An 18,102-nucleotide genomic window follows, 5' to 3' on the forward strand; every position below is an offset into this window, starting at 1 on the left:
TGACCGATGCCCTTAGCAGATTAAAATCTATGGTAAGTGTTTCTCACATTGAGGATGATAAGAAAGAGTTAGTTTGTAAGGTCCATCATCTTGCTAGATTAGGTGTTTGGTTGGTTGATTTGGCCGAAGGTAATGTTTGGGTTTAGAATGGCTGGGAATTTTCATTGGTAGCCAAACTGAAGGAAAAGTAAGATAGTGACCCTATTTTGTTTAAGTTGAAAGAGGTAGTTCAGGATTAGAAGGTTGAAGTTTTCCCCTAGGAGGGAGATGGTGTTCTTCACTATCAAGACAATTATGTGTTTCGAATGTGGATGACTTGAGGCAGCGAATATTAGTAGAAGATTACGGTTCCCGATATTCTATTCACCCAGGAGCCACTAAGATGTACCTTGATTTATGAGAAGTCTATTGGTGGAACAGCATGAAGAAGGATATTGTGGAATTCATGGCTAAGTGTCCAAATTATCAACAGGTTAAAGTTGAGCACCATAGACCTAATGGTTTGCTTTAGGAATTTAGTATTCCCACTTGTAAGTGGGATCTGGTGAATATAGACTTCATTACAGGGTTACCTTGTACTCATTGGCAGTATGATTTCATTTGGGTTAGCATGGATCAAATGACAAAGTCAGCCCACTTTTTTCTAGTTAACACTTTAGATTCAGATGAAGAATATGCTAGACTCTATCTTAGGGAGTTGGTGAAGGTGCATGGATTCCCTTTGACCATTATTTTAGATAGAGATACCTAGTTTACCTCTCATTTTTAGAAGGCTTTTCAGAAGGGTCTTGGTACCCATGTTCATCTTAGCAAAGCTTTTTACCCATAGACAGATGGTCAAGTCGAGAGGACTATTCAAACCTTAGAGGACATGATGAGGACCTGTGTAATTGACTTCAAGAGTAGTTTGGATGATCACTTGTCTTTGATTAAGTTTTCTTATAATAAAAGATGTCACTCTAGTATTCATATGGCCCCGTTTAAAGCACTATATTGTAGGAGGTATAGATCTCTTATTAGTTGGTTTGAGGTTGGTTAAGCTGCTTTGGTAGGGCTAAATTTAGTGCATAAGGCAGTGGAGAAAGTTCAAATTATTAGAGAGTGGTTGAAGACTTCTCAATGTCGTCGGAAATCCTATACAGATGTGAGGATAAGGGAGCTTGAGTTTGATGTTGATGATTAGGTCTATTTGAAAGTATCGACCATAAAAGGGGTGAAGAGGTTTGGTAAGAAGGGAAAGCTCAGTCCCTGCTATATTATCCCATATGAAATTTTAAGTTTCTTTGGTAAGGTAGCCTATGAGTTGGAATTGCCTACAGATTTAGCATCAGTGTATCCAGTCTTCCATATCTCCTTATTTAAGAAATGCATTGGTGATCCATCATCAGTTGTTTATATAGAGAGTATAGGCATGAAAGATAGTCTCTCATATGAAGAAGTCCCCGTTGAGATCCTTGATTGTCAGATTCATAGGTTAAGGAATAAAGAGGTTTCCTTAGTAAGGGTTCTATGCAGAAATTAGTTAGTTAAGTGAGCTACTTGGGAAACATAGGCAAATATGATGACCAATTACCCCTATCTTTTCTCTTCGAACCCAGTCCCGACATGAGGTAATAGCTTCCTAAGTTAATTAATTAATTCTTTGCATCTTAGGTTACCTAGTTATTTCATGCCATAGCATGCATTCATAAGTTTGGGTCAGTTCATACATCAGTTATAGACTAAGTTATAAGTTCATGGTTCATCTTGTAAGTGTTCATTGCAAAATTACAGCTTTCCCCTAGTACTTCACCTTAGTCAGTTTTGTTCAAGGACGAATGACCCAAGGGAGAGATGTTATAACACTCTGAAAATCCAAATCAATTTTAGAACCATGCTTCAAGCTCATGCAAAATCAAATATCATGTTTTTGTAGTTTTATGAGTGATTAGGACATACATTAAGGCCTCAAATAACACTTAGCTTTAGACAAGTCAAAATATCCCTTATCAGTTGAGTTCTTGGGAAGAATGTTGTTATAGTCAACTTTAAACGAGCATAAATTTTGGAATACTAATTTTTTTAATATTAAGATCCACCAACAAATATGTAATTGAATTAGCTTTCCAAGGCCACCGGTTTTCCCTTAATCTAAAATCGGAGTAAAAAGTTATGTTCGATTTACCAAAAGGGTATCCGTCGGCCAAGGCATGATGGGCAGGGTGACGTCCTGTCGTACATAAGTAGAAATACCAAACTTTGGTCATTTTGGGATGGTTGGAGTGATATTTGGTCACAGGAGTGACAGTCTATTGCCCAAACCGGTCGCTGGGATAGTTTTGCACTGTTCTAACATTTCAAATGTTTTTTTTGGTCTTTTCTTACTCTTTTAACACCAAAATGATGTCGTTTAGGCTATCATAAGGCTGGGGTATAAGATTAAATCACCCCAAATTCTTCATTAACTCAAAATTCAATCAACACATAGAGAGAAAATAGAGAAAGTAGTAATTCTCTCTTCTCCAAAAGCATGTTAAGGTTCTTCAATATCCAACTCCGATTACCAAGAGTTTTTCAAGGCTTCTATCTTCAGGCATGTGGGATTTCATCAATGGATTCCATCCACCCATTGAGTCCCAAAAATTTCTTCAACTCCTCATTTTAATTTACCCTTTTTACTTAGGGTTCCATGAGAATTATGACTTTCTTGGAATTTTAGTCTATCCTTGTAATTAAACCATGTGTACATGATATTCTCACAAGTTTAGCATCTTCCCATCTCAAAATCATGAATTCCCTTTTTATTGATATATTATTGAGTTTTGGCTCAAATTATGAAATTGATATTAATATAATCATGTTTAGCTGCATTAGTCAGAGCTGGTGGTATATGAACACCTGATCCGTACAGATTCAAGTATATATTAGTTTACATGTATTTGAGAACTTCAGATTATCCAATGTTGATATTTTCAGAATGTAATCATAAATAGCTATCCAGTTTGTAATGTCATTCAGTTAAGAGTAGTACTTAGCACCGAGCGAACACATGGATGAAGTCTCACCCGTCAGTTAGGACTGAAACCTTTAGTAGAAGCCCATAAGTTTTAGAACTTCGGAGCCATCGTCGGTTATAAGGGTCACCCACTAGTTGAGGCCTGACACCCTAGTCCTTTGGGATATCAGTTTAGTGGTGGATCCCCACTAGCCAGTGTTCAGAACCTTGGCAAGGTACTAACCACCTATCCAATTAGGGGTACAAGTTGGAACCCAATTTGCTTAGATTAGGGTAGGTCGGTTATTCTTAGCTCCCACAGTCCTCAGTTTATGCTTCTATTTATGTCTCAGTCTAGATATGCCTGATCTCGTATTCAGTTATTTAGTTTTCATTTAGTACATGTTTATACTTGGTCTTACATTCAGTTTATCATGTTTCATGCATTCATGTTCAGCTTATACTAGTTAGTTTCCCATCTCACGTACTCAGTATATTCAAAGTAATGATCGCATACTTTTTTATGCTATATTATCTCATAATATAGGTTTGGACGCTCAGTACTCGGATCACACTTAGCATGTGTCCGTACCACCAGCTGCAGTATCTGGTAAGTCCTCATCATTTGAGGACTAGCTATCAATATTTACTTTCAGTTTCTCTAGTTTCAGACAGTTGGAGTTAGTTGGGGCTTATCCCAACAAGTCATTATGATTTAGCGGCTTTCATACAATTTGTCATGTTTTCAACTTGTTGAGTATTTTAGACAGTGCTAGTACTGATTTCATTATTAACTATTATCAGTTTATTTTAATATTGCTTCTTCCCCATATTTTGTTACTTTACAGTATTCTTAGTGTTATTCCAGACCATGGGTTCGCTTGGGGTTAGTTGTGACTCTAAGTACCATGTTACGAATATGAGGTAGTCTTGGGTCGTGACAATATAATGTCATACCATTTTCATTTAACCATTTAAACTCTAAATTTCCAATTTGAAAATCCAATATTAACCGTTGTTCCATTAATGCTTTACAATGTTTCAATGAATGAATGAACTATAAAATCCCCATTAAAAACCAAGTTATGCAAAAGGTTGAGGTTTAAATCGTTACCATGCAAAAACCATATCCACTATGAAATAAAGATATCAAATTCACCCCTTTTGTAAGTCACACTTCAGTTGACAAGCCATTATTTAAAAATGGAAAATCATTAAGACAAAGGGAAACCAATAAAATTATATGACAACTAAATCCCTAAACCCCAACTTTAAATAACCATTAAAACATATAAATATCACAATATAAGGATAATTGAATTTAGGGAGAGTTTAACATGTCTTTTTGACGAAAAAAATTTGAGAAAAACTTGATTTGAAGCCTTGGAAGGTTGAATTTTGTAAAGGAACCCTTATCTTGTGTTCTTAAGAATTTTGGAGGAGAGGAATCATGTATTGGGGTTATGGGATGAGGAAAAATACTTTAGTATTATTTATAGAATAATTTAGGACGTAAATTACTAGTTTGCATTTGAAAAAATAAAGAAAAATGTAAGTTTTAGCATATCTGGGACCATAGGCGTGCCACGACCTTATCATGGACCACAGAGGGCGTGCTACGCTCTTATTCCAGATCACACTGGGCGCATCATGCTCTTATTGCAGACCCTCTCTGGTTCACTCGCAAAAATGCTCATATTATTTTGCTTGGGGATCAGATTAACGCAAAACTGGATGTATTAAAAAGAAGATTCGAAGATCTTTAATTTGGTATATAGTAGGCCACCTAACTCATTATATCCTAAGTGGAAGTTGACTCAAGTAGGAATATCCACTAAAACTTAATCGATAGAAAAATTCTCATCTCAACTTTAAGTTAGGTGATTTTTATCATCTTAATTCATCTCGAAAGATGTTCCCACACTGTAGAATTGATCATCATACTTATATTTATAAAGAAATCATCGTATTTGGGTTTGTACACATAGGAATTACAATTCAAATTCTATCCCAAAAATATGGGGTGTTACATCCCCAAAGGTCGGTATCCGCTAAAGCAGACGATTGCCACTGGAGCAACCTCCATTTTAGCAGTAAGGCCGCCGCTTAAGTGACTAGGAGAGAAACAGGTTAAGTCATTAAAGAGATCATTTAGTTGCTTAAGCAATCATCGTTAAGCGACCAAAGTTCCGCTTAAGCAGCTGCACCAGTTGAGTTTATGCACCAGCAAACATGGAATTTGCCAAGCCTCCAATCAAACCCTCGAGATTCATTTGAAATTCTTTGAATGCAAACGAATTATGATACCTTACAAAATTTGATAATCTGGACTCAACGAAGCCATTAAAATTTCCATTTAGAATTATTTATCTGAAATGTGGGTCCCACACTCAATAGTCATTTTAATCAAAATCTACCCAATAGCTCAAAATAAATTCGGAAACCTTGAGACCCAAACCAAAGGTCCTCCTAAACTAAAATCAAAATTCTAAATATAAAGAAGCTATCAAAATTAGTGTATGAGGTCATTTACTTAATGTTTAAGCCCAATACTCAGTATTTAATAGTGAAAACTTTTAAATTAAAAATTGACTGTAAAAATCAAACGAACTGCCCAGAAATTGAATTGTTAGCTCTAGCAAGTCATAAATGAATTTGGACAACTATAAAAAACTCTAAATGGTGAAATAGTATAGAATTGAAGAAAATGACCTAGATTTGGATCATTATGGAGGGTCTATCACGAATAACCTCTTTACTTCATCTTTAGGGTAGTGATATCGACTTCATATACTCTACCCTTCCTAGACCACATTATGTGACTAGGTATGTTGTTATTATTGCTGATAATAATCTCAAGAGGTTAGTTTTTATAATTTTTTAATTAGAGAAACTGACCTCCGAAGGTTGGTTTGCATTTTTTCTATTTCCGGCACTGAAAGATCAACCTCTTAAGGTCAATTTTACTTTTTAAAAAAAGTAGAACCTGACTCGAGATCTCAACCCCAAATTTAACTCGAGAAATAACCCCCAACGCTTACCTAAGACCTGAGTCGGGACCTAATCCTAACTCGAGGTTCGAGGACCGAGCCCCAAATTTGATCATATATCAAGAATTGAGTCTCAAGACCCGAACCTCAACCCTTAATTGAAACTCAAGTCAAGACCTAACAACTGAGCCCCAAACTTAACTTAAGAGTCGAGCTTGACTCCAGACTTTAATCCCATCCCTAACGCATAAATCAAAACCAAAGATTTGAGCTCCAACCCGAAATAAAAATAAAATAATTTACAAGTAATAAATTGAAACTAGATCAAATCTTAAATATATGGGCTAGAATTGGGATAGTTTGGTCTCCCCGCCTTCCCGGCAAAATAGATAAATATGTTATATAAGGGTCAATATAATAAAATCAAATAATAGTTTCTACTTTTCTAAACAGCTAGTATTCAAACAAAACATGTCAAATAAGATAAAAATATAATGATAAATAATTTACCATCATTTACATAACTTTTGGTCTTCCTTCCTTCACTTCTCTTAATTCTCTCTCTCTCTACTCTCTTTTCATTCCATTTGAAATATTTCTGTACTTCTTCCTTATTATCTAGCAAAATCCTTCACCTTTTCACCACAAATTTCTTTCATACTTTCTCCATTATTGAATAACCAAATTTTAAGCAACAATCAACATGATTTTTTCAGTCTTTTTTAAAAGAAAAAAATCTTGAAGTACAACATGGATATCCTTTTTCAGTATAAAAGATAATACCGTTCATTTGATTTTAATTGTATGCATAGATAAATATGATAGAAACTTGTTTCAAAAAGATAGACACAGGGTGTACGAAATGAGTATACAAATTGAATATCGTAATTCATAGATATCATTTTGTGTACCCATTTCATGTAGTGATGTGATTAATAAGTCATAAAATTTGGTGATTTTCAGTTTTTATACCAATTCCCATAGTCACGATAACATTCTATATTCTATACAAATTTGAAATATAAGAAATCAATTTATAAATCGATTTCATGTAGTATATACATCATTTCTATGCAATTCAAACACCACAAAATTATTGATATATACAGTTTAAACACCATAAAGTTATTGATACACTAATTTAATTCTCTACAGATAAGATTACCATAAAAGTATTAATATACAAATTTCTATGTAGTTCAGACACCACAACAAATATTACAATTACAGTTAAAAGATACCTATACATATAACTGACCCACAAAAACATGTATAAACACACAAGCGGAACATTTACATATCAATTCCATACAATCTTATCATATTTAAGAAGACGGAAAAAAGAGGATTTTAGAGGGGAAAAAAAGGGAGAGAAGGTGGCTAGAGAAAGAAAAAGAGAGATTTAAAATTAATATTAGTTACCTTTTAGAAGAACCAAAAATCGTTGCAAAAAATTAGAGAAATTAGAGATAGTTTCTATACAAAAATCAAGTCATTAATTGTTTTTTGTTACTATATTTTATAAATTAAAACTATGTTTTGTAAATAAAAAAGAGTATACTTATGTATTGTAATTTTAGTTCTTAAATATATTACGTATGTGATATTTCTTTGGGAATGAGTTATGTTAGGTTAGGCTAAATTAGCCTATATGAAATTATCTTTTGCCTAATTTAAAAATTTGAACGGATTGGACGGACCATCATTTTTCAGGTCATATTTGACACCTGGTTATAAGGAATGTGCTAAGGACAGAGACAAACTATTTCAAATCGAGAAAGGATGATAAAAGACACTTCTAGATCTTTTGCACAAGCCAATATAACGTAGCATTCCACTAACAAAGAGATGATAATCATATTGAAAATCACCTAAATAATATTTTTACTTCTCAAAATATGAAATCATCATCTATCATTCTTTTTACTATCTAATTTATAGTGAGATTTCAACAGGCGGATCTACCATGTACAATGGGTGTCAAGCGACACCCCTTCTTTGAAAAATAACAATGTGTAGGTAGGTTATACTTTCATTTTTATGGTTTCGATAATATATGTTGAAAAATCTGATACAGTCAAAAATATTGGTACAGCGATTAAGAGTGTGTCAATAGTTGACCTTAAGTATAGTTCGATACCTGCATACAACATTCTTTAGCTTTTCTACTTCAATCTTATCCCTTTTTAAAATTTAAATGAGATAAAATACTCTCTAAAATTACGAAATAGCTACTTTTTCAAGGTAATAAATAGATTGAGAAACAAAATATATAACTTGGGAAAATGCTACCTATCAAAATATATGATATATAACCTAGTACTATTTTTAATGGTCCTATATGATAAAAATTTTAATAAAGTGGGGAAGAATACGAGGGAATAGATGATCAATGAGGAGGTAGTGCAGATGTAGGAGTTACTACACTTAAAGGAGGAATTACACCAAGAAGTTATGGACATCCACATTATTATAATAAATTACAGCACTCCCCCCTTTGATGTCCATTGATAGACAATGTGTCTCGTTAAAACCTTATTATTGGAGCCAACAATCTAGTAAAAGTCATATTGTGAGTTGATAATAAGCACACATGTGATCATCTTGTAGATGCATCTATCAATACCATATAATATTTGAAAGATCCACTTGAAGGGTGCATTAGTTCACATATATCACCCTATGTACATTCAAAAAACGTAGGGGATTTAATCCCAACTGTAGCTACTGATGATTTAATAATCAACTGTCCTTGAGAACAAGCAATACCAGAGAATTCCTTTGATTGAAGAAATATTTTGATTCTTCAAAGTATGCCCATGTGAATCCTCAATAATTCTGCGTATCATATTAAAACTGAGATGGACCAACCAGTCATGCCAAATGATAAAATCATTAGAATCTATAAACCTTTTATTTACTACCGCATGTAATTCAACCATACAAATACTTGTATGATACTATCCAAAAGAGAGTGCAGGTAGTTTTTCATGTACAAATTTTTTTCTCATCCTTTATTGTAGTAATATAAAGGTATTCAACCTTTCCTTCATTTTCAGTCTTAATATAATAGTCATTTGAGTGAATAATCTTGAAACTTAACAAGCTTCTTTGAGATTTACTATAGTATAATGCATTATCAATGGCCAATATTGTTCCCCGGGTAGTAATAATACCGCTCTTCCAGAACCCTCTATTAATTTTGTACTACAGATATAGTGTTAACATAGGATTTTTTTTCATAATCAAATTAGAGAAATATTTTTTTTTCTCTTAATATAGTGTGAGTTATAGCACTATCAAGAAGACACATATCTCCATTACTCATCTTTGATCCAATTGAAGATTGAAAAATTATTCTCATCTTCACAAAATAAAAATACATGATAAGAAATGTGAAATCTCACAATCTTACAATAAAACTTAAATACTTTTTTTCTTAAAAATTAAAAACAACATAATGAAAAAATATGATAACTAAAAAAATAACAACATAATAAAACAACATCATTTTTTTTCTCAATAAATTGATCCAGATTTAATTTTGGTCTCCAAAGAAGTCTTTAACTTTCAAATGAGTGATATCATCAAGGCCATTAAAATCCTGACTCATAATCATTTTTGAAAGTCAAGTGTGACTCCATTCGAGCATTAGAAGATGTCCCACCTTCATTTCTCTTTCTTTTGAAAGATTCTTGATAAAACCTAGCAAAATGCTCAGGTGCTCGACATTCATTCTTCCAATGGTCTTTCATGCCACAACGATGACAATTGCCTCTTGAAGGATTATTTTAAGGACCCATTTGGTTCTTCCATTTCTGGTTACCACCACCACGATAATTATTATATTGTCATTTGTCATTACCACATCCGCGCATATTATTATGATCCTGATCTTGCTGTCTTTCAGGTTGGCCATGTTTTTGTATCCCATTTACTTCCAGTAATGGAGCAGCTCCAGTCGAATGGGTTTCATGATTTTTTTATCAAAAGGACATTATGTTGCTTAGCCACCAGAAGGCATGAGATCAATTCAGAATATTTTTTAAAGCCCTTTTCACGATATTGTTGCTGTAAAATCATATTTGAGGTATGAAAAGTAGTAAGTATTTTTTCCATCATGTCCTCATCATTTATAGTTTTTTCACATAATTTCAATTGGGAAACAATCCTAAATAGAACAAAAGTATATTCGACAACAATTTTAAAATCTTAAAACCGTAAGTCAATCCACTCATAACGAGCTCTAGGCAGTACTGTGGCCTTCAGGTGGTCATACCTTCTCTTCAAATCAGTCCACAATTTAACTAGATCTTTCACTGTCAGGTATTCAACATTTAGTCCTTCATCCAACTTATGAAAAAGAAAAATCATAGCATTAGCCTTTTCTTGACTCGATGATGCATTATTTGGGGTAATAGTAGCACTAAGACCCTTAGTAGTTAGGTGAATTTCAACATTGAGAACTCATGACAAGTAATTTTTTTGATATTTCAAGTGCCACAAACTTAAGCTTAGACAAATTTGACATGATGAAAACTGTTGAAACGTGGAGGTGCACCATCATTCTAAGGATTTGGTCCTTGAGATTACGATAAAGAAAATAAAATAATAACGAATTAAAATTGATAGAAATTAAAAAAAATAGTGATTTACGTGAAAACCTCTTTGCTCAAGAGAGGAAAAATAATGGCTTGCCCTCACAAGCACTCAAACTCCACTATAATCAAAACTCATTGGTTACAAACTCCAAGAACTTAACTCTAAGTTCTACTAGTTGCAATAGCTCTACTACAACCACCTCTACTCACTTCAACAGTTTCACAATCGACTAACTCTAATTGATTGACCTTAGGTAACTCTACCTAAGTACTCTACTTCCAAGAGAAAGATATAACTCTTATAAGATGAGTAATTCAATTACAAAGCATGACTTAACTCAAGAATAATTAAACTTAAAGCACACACAGAATTGGAACTTGAGAAAAAGAGAGTTTTTGCCATTTTGTTTATTCACTAATTTTACAAAAACCACTTGAATGGGAGGCATCCTTTTATATTTATAGTAGTGAATAAATCAGGGTAGAATTTTGATTAGACCAAGGTTACAACGGGTACTCTACACTCTTGCACAATTAGTTACATTAGCGAACAAAATTGTGTAGAGATGTGACAGTTGTACCATTTCATGATGAGCCAGGATCCTGGACCTTTAAAGGAAACTGATCATCATCAAAAAATTAGACATCAATTTTCCACCTTTTTATGATGACAAACGATAACCTTAGGACATTAAAATTCATTCAATTATCTGAGCACTCATTCTTGTCCATATGTGTTCCGATTATCACCGTATTTTCTTTTATAATGTTCCCTCTATCAATATTCCCCCTATTTCATAGCCATATCAACATCATACACTTTGCATAGCACCTAGTTACTACCATAATGAATTTAGTATTCCTCCTTTTAGCATTATTGAAAAGAAAGAATAGTAAACCAAGAATAAAATAAGCCCAAATTAGTTAACACATGGCCACTGAGGCAAACTAACATGAATGAACTCTTAAGTAAAAAAGGCGGATGCTAAATATAAATAAAGAATTCCCTCATATGAAATAGGATCAGTACCATTACAGCTTACCAAAAAACATAAAATATCTAAATATTCAAAAAGCTATATTAGAATAACGGACAGGAAACTGACAAAGAGAAGAATTAAAAATATGAGGGAAAGGGCTTAGGTAGATGGAGGTTTAGGGGAAAGGGTCTTTAGAAGAATATCCATTCTAGCACTTACAGTAGCATGAGAATCCAACAGTTGCTTTTTTAGGTCCTTTACCTCAACATTCAAACTCTGAAACTCATTAGTATGTGTTTAAACCTTCTTTTTCAGGTCTGCATTTTCTACACTAAGTGTTTTATAGGCTCCTGTCCCTCTGATAACAGCTGCTGATTTTTCAATTTCAGTGTAAGGATTTTTGCATCCTTAGTCAGCATAGCAACTCTTATCTCTTCAAATTCCTTACTCAAGCTCTCTTGAACCTCCAACAGTTATGACAAATGGGATATGGTCACAACCTTTCCTTTAACACACTCGTTTTCAACTAAAGTAGTCAGGGTGAGCATTTGCTTCATAGTTTTAGGAGTTCCCTTTTTATAGACTACCCCAAAATAATCAAATACCCTATTTAAAAAGTATTCATAAGATATATCATGTCTTTCATCTTTATCTTGGATTACTTTGAATATATTTTGAATCATCACTATAGGCAGACTAATCAACTCCAATCACATACAAATCTACACCAGAAGTAATAGTTCTTTTATCAGATCTTGGAAGCACTACTTTGTTAACAAACTCAAACACCATTTAAATTCACCATTGAGAAACTTCTTCCTTACCCCATCCACTGAAATTCCTCCTACTTTTAAAGCATCAATCATAAACTCAGTTGAGGGTTGTTGTTTTAAGACATTCCTCACACCCATAATGGGAATATCCAATATTTTTCCAAGAATCTCTTCATCTAATTTTATCTTCTTTCCTAGGACTAGAGCAGTCAAGCTTAGCCTATCTTCAGAAAACTTCACAGCATAAAATAATTTTCTCACTTTAGCTTTATAGACAGAGGGAACGAGTTCTTCCATGAGATGTAACCAGACTTGGTGTGTAACATACTCCACCAGTTCCACCATTCCACATTTTTCAAGGATTCTTAATAAAAAACCCTTTCTATCAACACTTTTTTATTTTTAAGCACTTCATTTCTTTTCTCTCTAGACACAAATTTTTCTTCCTCATCTTTCTTCCTTCTTTTAGAACTACTACTTGGTTCCTCTTCTACATTTTTTCTCTTCTTGGGACCAGGTCCCTCAGAGACTTTTTTTTTCTTAACTGCAATATATTTTTGTTTCGTTCTAGTAGGGCTTCTAAACTTTGAAGCGGAGGACCTGGTCCTTCCTTCAACATGAATTTCTTTTCTTCTCTTTTCAATTATGATAGCAACATCATGATCAATATCCTCATCCTCTCCAATGTCTATAACTTCCATATTTTTATCCTTCACTACTGGCTTTCTTTAGTCATTTTCTCTTAGCAGTAGATGACTTGCTAGCCTTCATGGCATCCCCTAGCAACTTTTTCTCAGAACCCCTAGCTAAGTATGTCCTAGTAACCTTCCCACCAGTTTCCACAACCTTCTCTTTACCTTTAGGTCCCCTTTGTTTCTGCACTGACCATCTCAGTGGTGGTTTATAATTATTTGTCTCATCCTCCTCATTTGGTGGTTACACAAACTTACCACCTTCAGTATTACCTCCTTTAGGAGAGGAGTCTCTAACCTTTGTACCCATTACTTGCTCTTCTAAGCAAAAGAAACCTTCTCTAGAATCATTAGCAAGCAGAATTAAATTTTTAGTCACCCTATCCTCGCTGCTAAATAGATTAAACCTTTTACTCAAATTTCTTTATCAAAAAATTGATCATATATGGGATGTGATTTTGAAGGATTAAGGGAACCAGGTGTGTTTAGGGTTTCAGAGAGATTTATTCTTTCTATCTTTGGAGAGAAGGTAAACTTGAGAAACTTTGGGTTCAATAATTGAGCCAAAAACTTGATTTTGGTCCACCACCATGGATGACATAGTAGGAATTTCCATGGTTTTTGATGTTTCTTCTAGGATGATTTCATTTATAGGATTAGAAATTTTAATGAAAGGAGTGAACTCAGCTTCTTGAGAAGGACAAGAGGAAGAATCTTCTATAGTTTTTAATAATGAAGGATCAAGATTTTTGATTTTGAGATTTTTTGACTGAAGTGATGAGAGTTGAACATTTTATTATTCTTTGGTGGGGCTTAAGGGAGTAGGTATTTTAGCCATTTAGAGTTTCTGTGGGAGAGTGAACGAGGAAAAAAACTCATTTATGAGAGGATGAACTTTGAAAAAGATAATTTGAGAGTTAATTTTAGAGAGAATGGGAGATAAAGGATTTGATTTTAAATTTAAAAGAACTAACCATTGTCATTTTAGGGACCTTTTAGAGGAAATGACATGTCTTATCCTAATTAGTGAAACCCTTAACCTTTCTAAGAATTTGACATATTTTACTCAAAGAAAGGAATACAACTTTCTTGGACCTACTTTTATGGTTTTAAAGTGAACATTTTTGGTACTAACCTGAGATAAGGGACCAGGTCCCTTACTTTCTTGAGTGAATTCTCATAGTTATGTTTGTCTCATCCGTTCTCCTCCAAAGTTGTTCACCATGTATGTATACCTACAAAGTTATTGTACTGAGTTAGACCAACAAGTGCATACCTTAGCAAGGATACCAGTCTCCTGATCATAACCAATATATGGAGGAAAACTAAACCATTAAGTAGGTAAGGTCATTTTGATCAGCTCTAGCCTTAACTTGTTCTTCACAAATTGCTCCTTGTGAAGAACCTTCGTAAATATATCTTCTATCTGATCCTCAGTCTTGCAAAATTTCATGCAAATAACTCATTTCTCAATATTATTTCTCAAAAAAAAATGTCTTACATCAATATGCTTGGTCCTCTTATGTTGCATTGGATTTTTTACAATGTTAAGAGCACTTGTATTGTCACACATCAAAGGGATAGTGCGTAAAACAATCCCAAAGTCTTTCAGTTGTTGTTTAAACCAAATCAATTGAGCACAACATGAGGCAAAAGCCAAATATTCAACTTCAGCAATGGATTGATGAACTGAGTTTTGCTTTTTAGAGACCCAAGAAATTAGGGAAGAACCCAGAAAATGACTCTTTCCTGAGGTGCTTTTTCTATCCACCAAATATCTAGCATAGTCAACATTAGCATAGCCTATTAGATCAAAACTATCTCTAGATGGATAGTACAGAACTAGGTCCCTTGTACCTTTCAGATACCTATGAATTCTTTTTGCAATTTTTAAATGAAACTCCTTTGGACAATCCTGAAATCTAGAACACCTTCCCACACTGAATATAATATATGGTCTACTTGCAGTAACATATAGTAAGGATCTGATAATCCCTCTATACATGGCCTTATTTACTGAGGGACCAGGTTCATCATTATTCATCTTTGAACTGCTTCCAATTGGAGTATCAATTGGCTTGTCTTCTCCCATATTATATTTATTCAGCAGCTCCTTGATGTATTTTTCTTGACAAATTATTATGCCTGGAGAGGTTTGCTTGATTTGTAGGACTAGGAAGAAACTCAATTCACCCATCATGCTTATTTCAAATTCACTCCTCATTAAATTTGTAAACTCTTCACATAGGGATTCAGAGGTGGCTCCAAAAATTATAGCTGGAGAATTAGCAAGTTTCTACCTCTTGACTTCAAAAAGAGAGTATTGTTAATTTTCTTTGTTTTAAATCTATTTTTAGGAAAAAACTTTGAGAGTCTCTCATACCAAGCTTTAGATGTTTGCTTTAACCCATAGAGAGCATTATCCAATTTGAGTATATGATGTGGATAGTCTGTAACTTCAAAAGCTGGAGGTTGTTTAACAAAGACTTTTTTCATCAGCTTCTAACTTCGAAAAACACTTTTGATATCCATTTGGAAGAGTTTGAATCCCATGTAGGAAGCAAATATGATAAGAATCCTGATAGCCTCTATTCTTGCTAGAGGAGAAAATGTCTCATCATAGTTAATTCCTTCCTCCTGGTCATAACCTTGAACAACTAGCCTTGCTTTATTTCTATTGATAGTTCCATGCTTATACTGTTTGCTTCTATACACCTATTTAGTCCTAATAATTTTTCTGTTAACAGGCTTGCAGACCAGGTGCTAGACTTTTATTTTTTCAAGTTGTTGAAGCTCCTCCTGCATGGCATTGATCCATTCAGCATTTTTAAGATCTTCTTTCACATTTTTGGGCTCAATTTGTGATAAGAAGGCTAACAAGTCCATGAAATTTCTAGCTTGAACTCTTGTTTGGACTCCAAATTCCAAAGGAGATGTCATATTTTTAAGGAGGTAAGAAGCTTTGTGCTTCTAATTTGTCATTCTGAATTGAGTTCTGCTGGGACCGTCCTTGGATATTTTGACTAGAGCCTTCTTGATGTTCTTCAACTGTGGTTAGATTCGGACTCACCATCACCTTCATAATTCTTAACCATATCAGTTTTTCCTTGACCATTATCTATAGTCATGTCATCCATTAGAATAGGGATGAGTTCTTCTATATTAGAGTCTTTATTTCCACCAGAATTTCTAAACTATTTTGACTCGTACAGGACTATATGTACACTTTCTTCTACTCATAGGGTTCTTTTGTTTAAGACTTTGAATGTTTTGCTTGTTGAGGAGTATCCAACAAATTTTACTTCATCACTTTTAAAGTCAAACTATCCTAGCTCATTATTTCTATTGTTTAGAACAAAGAATTTGCACCCAAATAGTTTGAAATAGACAAGCTTAGGATTTTTGTAGAACACAAGCTCATATGGGGTCTTGTTCAAGAGAGATATGATCAAACACCTACTAGTCACATAATAGGTGGTGTTAACAGCTTTAGCCCAAAAGTTTTTTGGAAGCCCACTGTCAGTCAACATGGTCTTGGCAATCTCTGTTCTTTATTTCAATGGTCTGATTTTGCTGAGGAGTCCTAGGGGGAGAGAAATTATGACTAATTCTATTTTCAGCATAAAAATTTGTAATTAGGGAGTTTTCAAACTCAGTTCCATGATTAGACCTGAGTCTATCAATTTTACAATTCAGCTTCATCTGGATTTTCTTGGAAAATGTCACCAGAACCTCATAGGTTTCATCCTTGGTTCTCAAGAACATTGTCCGGTAAAACCTAGAGTAGTCATCCACAATTAAAAAGGAATAACTTTTTCCACCTCTACTTTGGACTCTAATAGGTCCATATAAGTCCATAAGAAGCAACTTAAGTGGTCTAGAAGTACTAACCTAGCTTTTCTACTTAACGCAGGATCTGGTTTGCTTTCTCTTGACACAAGCATCACAAACCTTGTAGTCTAAAAACTGCAGCTTTGGCGTATCACGGACCAGGTCCTTTGAAACTAATTTGTTTAGTAAAAAGGAATGTACATGTCCCAGCCTTCTGTGCCAAAAATTGGTGTTTTCACCTTATATGTTCAAGAAGGTTAACTCATAGTCAGCTACAGAATTCATATCAACAATATACATGTTCTTGGGCCTTTTAGCTCTAAGAAGGACTTTTCCAGACTTCAAGCTTGACATAGTACATCCATCATATAGGAACTTCACCTCATTACCTTTGTCACAAATTTTAGATACACTTAGAAGACTATACTTGAGACCATCTAAAAGATACACATCTTCTGTTGCATGATCAAAAGGTTTTCCATTATTTCCCACACCATAGATATAACTCTTTTACACGTCCACCTTGAAGTGTCTTGAGAGAGAGAAAACAGACAGTCCTCCCCATCATATACTTTAAAGATGCATTATTCATGAACCAGTTCTAACTATATTCCCTTTCTTTTACGAGCAAATAGAGTCATTTGTTAGATTTGGGACCTCACCTGAGTTTAAGTTCCTAAAATAAAGATAAAGGTGTGATTAAATATTTCTTGGACCATCTAGGTAGTGGGTTCTTCATTAGTTTCTCAAGGGTTTGGAACCCTTAGGATAAGATTTCTCTTGCGGATATACCTAGCACTGTTTATTTTAGCTCTAGGCCAACTTTGACAGTCCTTTTTCAAGCTTCCATCCCTTCCATAATAAGTACATAGAAGTTTTTGGACCTTGCTTTTAACACTATAAATAGAATTTCCTGGAGACCCAAGTGAGTGGGTTCTATACTGATATCCAAGGCCTTTATAATTATTTATTCTCTGACTGGTTAAATTAGAAAGGATTTGTGAGGATGTAGTCCATTTTAGGGATTTGTTAAGATCTTCTCTTATACAGACTAGGTCCCTTTCTATTTCTCATTCTTATGGAGTACATTCATGAGGTGCTTTAGAAAATCCCTTGATTTATCTTTAAGCTTAATTTAAAACCTTGAGGATTCTTTCTTTCCTTTACCATCCGAATCATTTACTTTCTCCAGTTGACTCATTAAACTCATATTTTCAGATTTCAATTATGGAAAATTCTTGAGTCTCAGATAACTGGAGAT

Source organism: Capsicum annuum, chromosome 8 (assembly GCF_002878395.1).
Source record: "Capsicum annuum cultivar UCD-10X-F1 chromosome 8, UCD10Xv1.1, whole genome shotgun sequence".
NCBI lineage: Eukaryota > Viridiplantae > Streptophyta > Magnoliopsida > Solanales > Solanaceae > Capsicum > Capsicum annuum.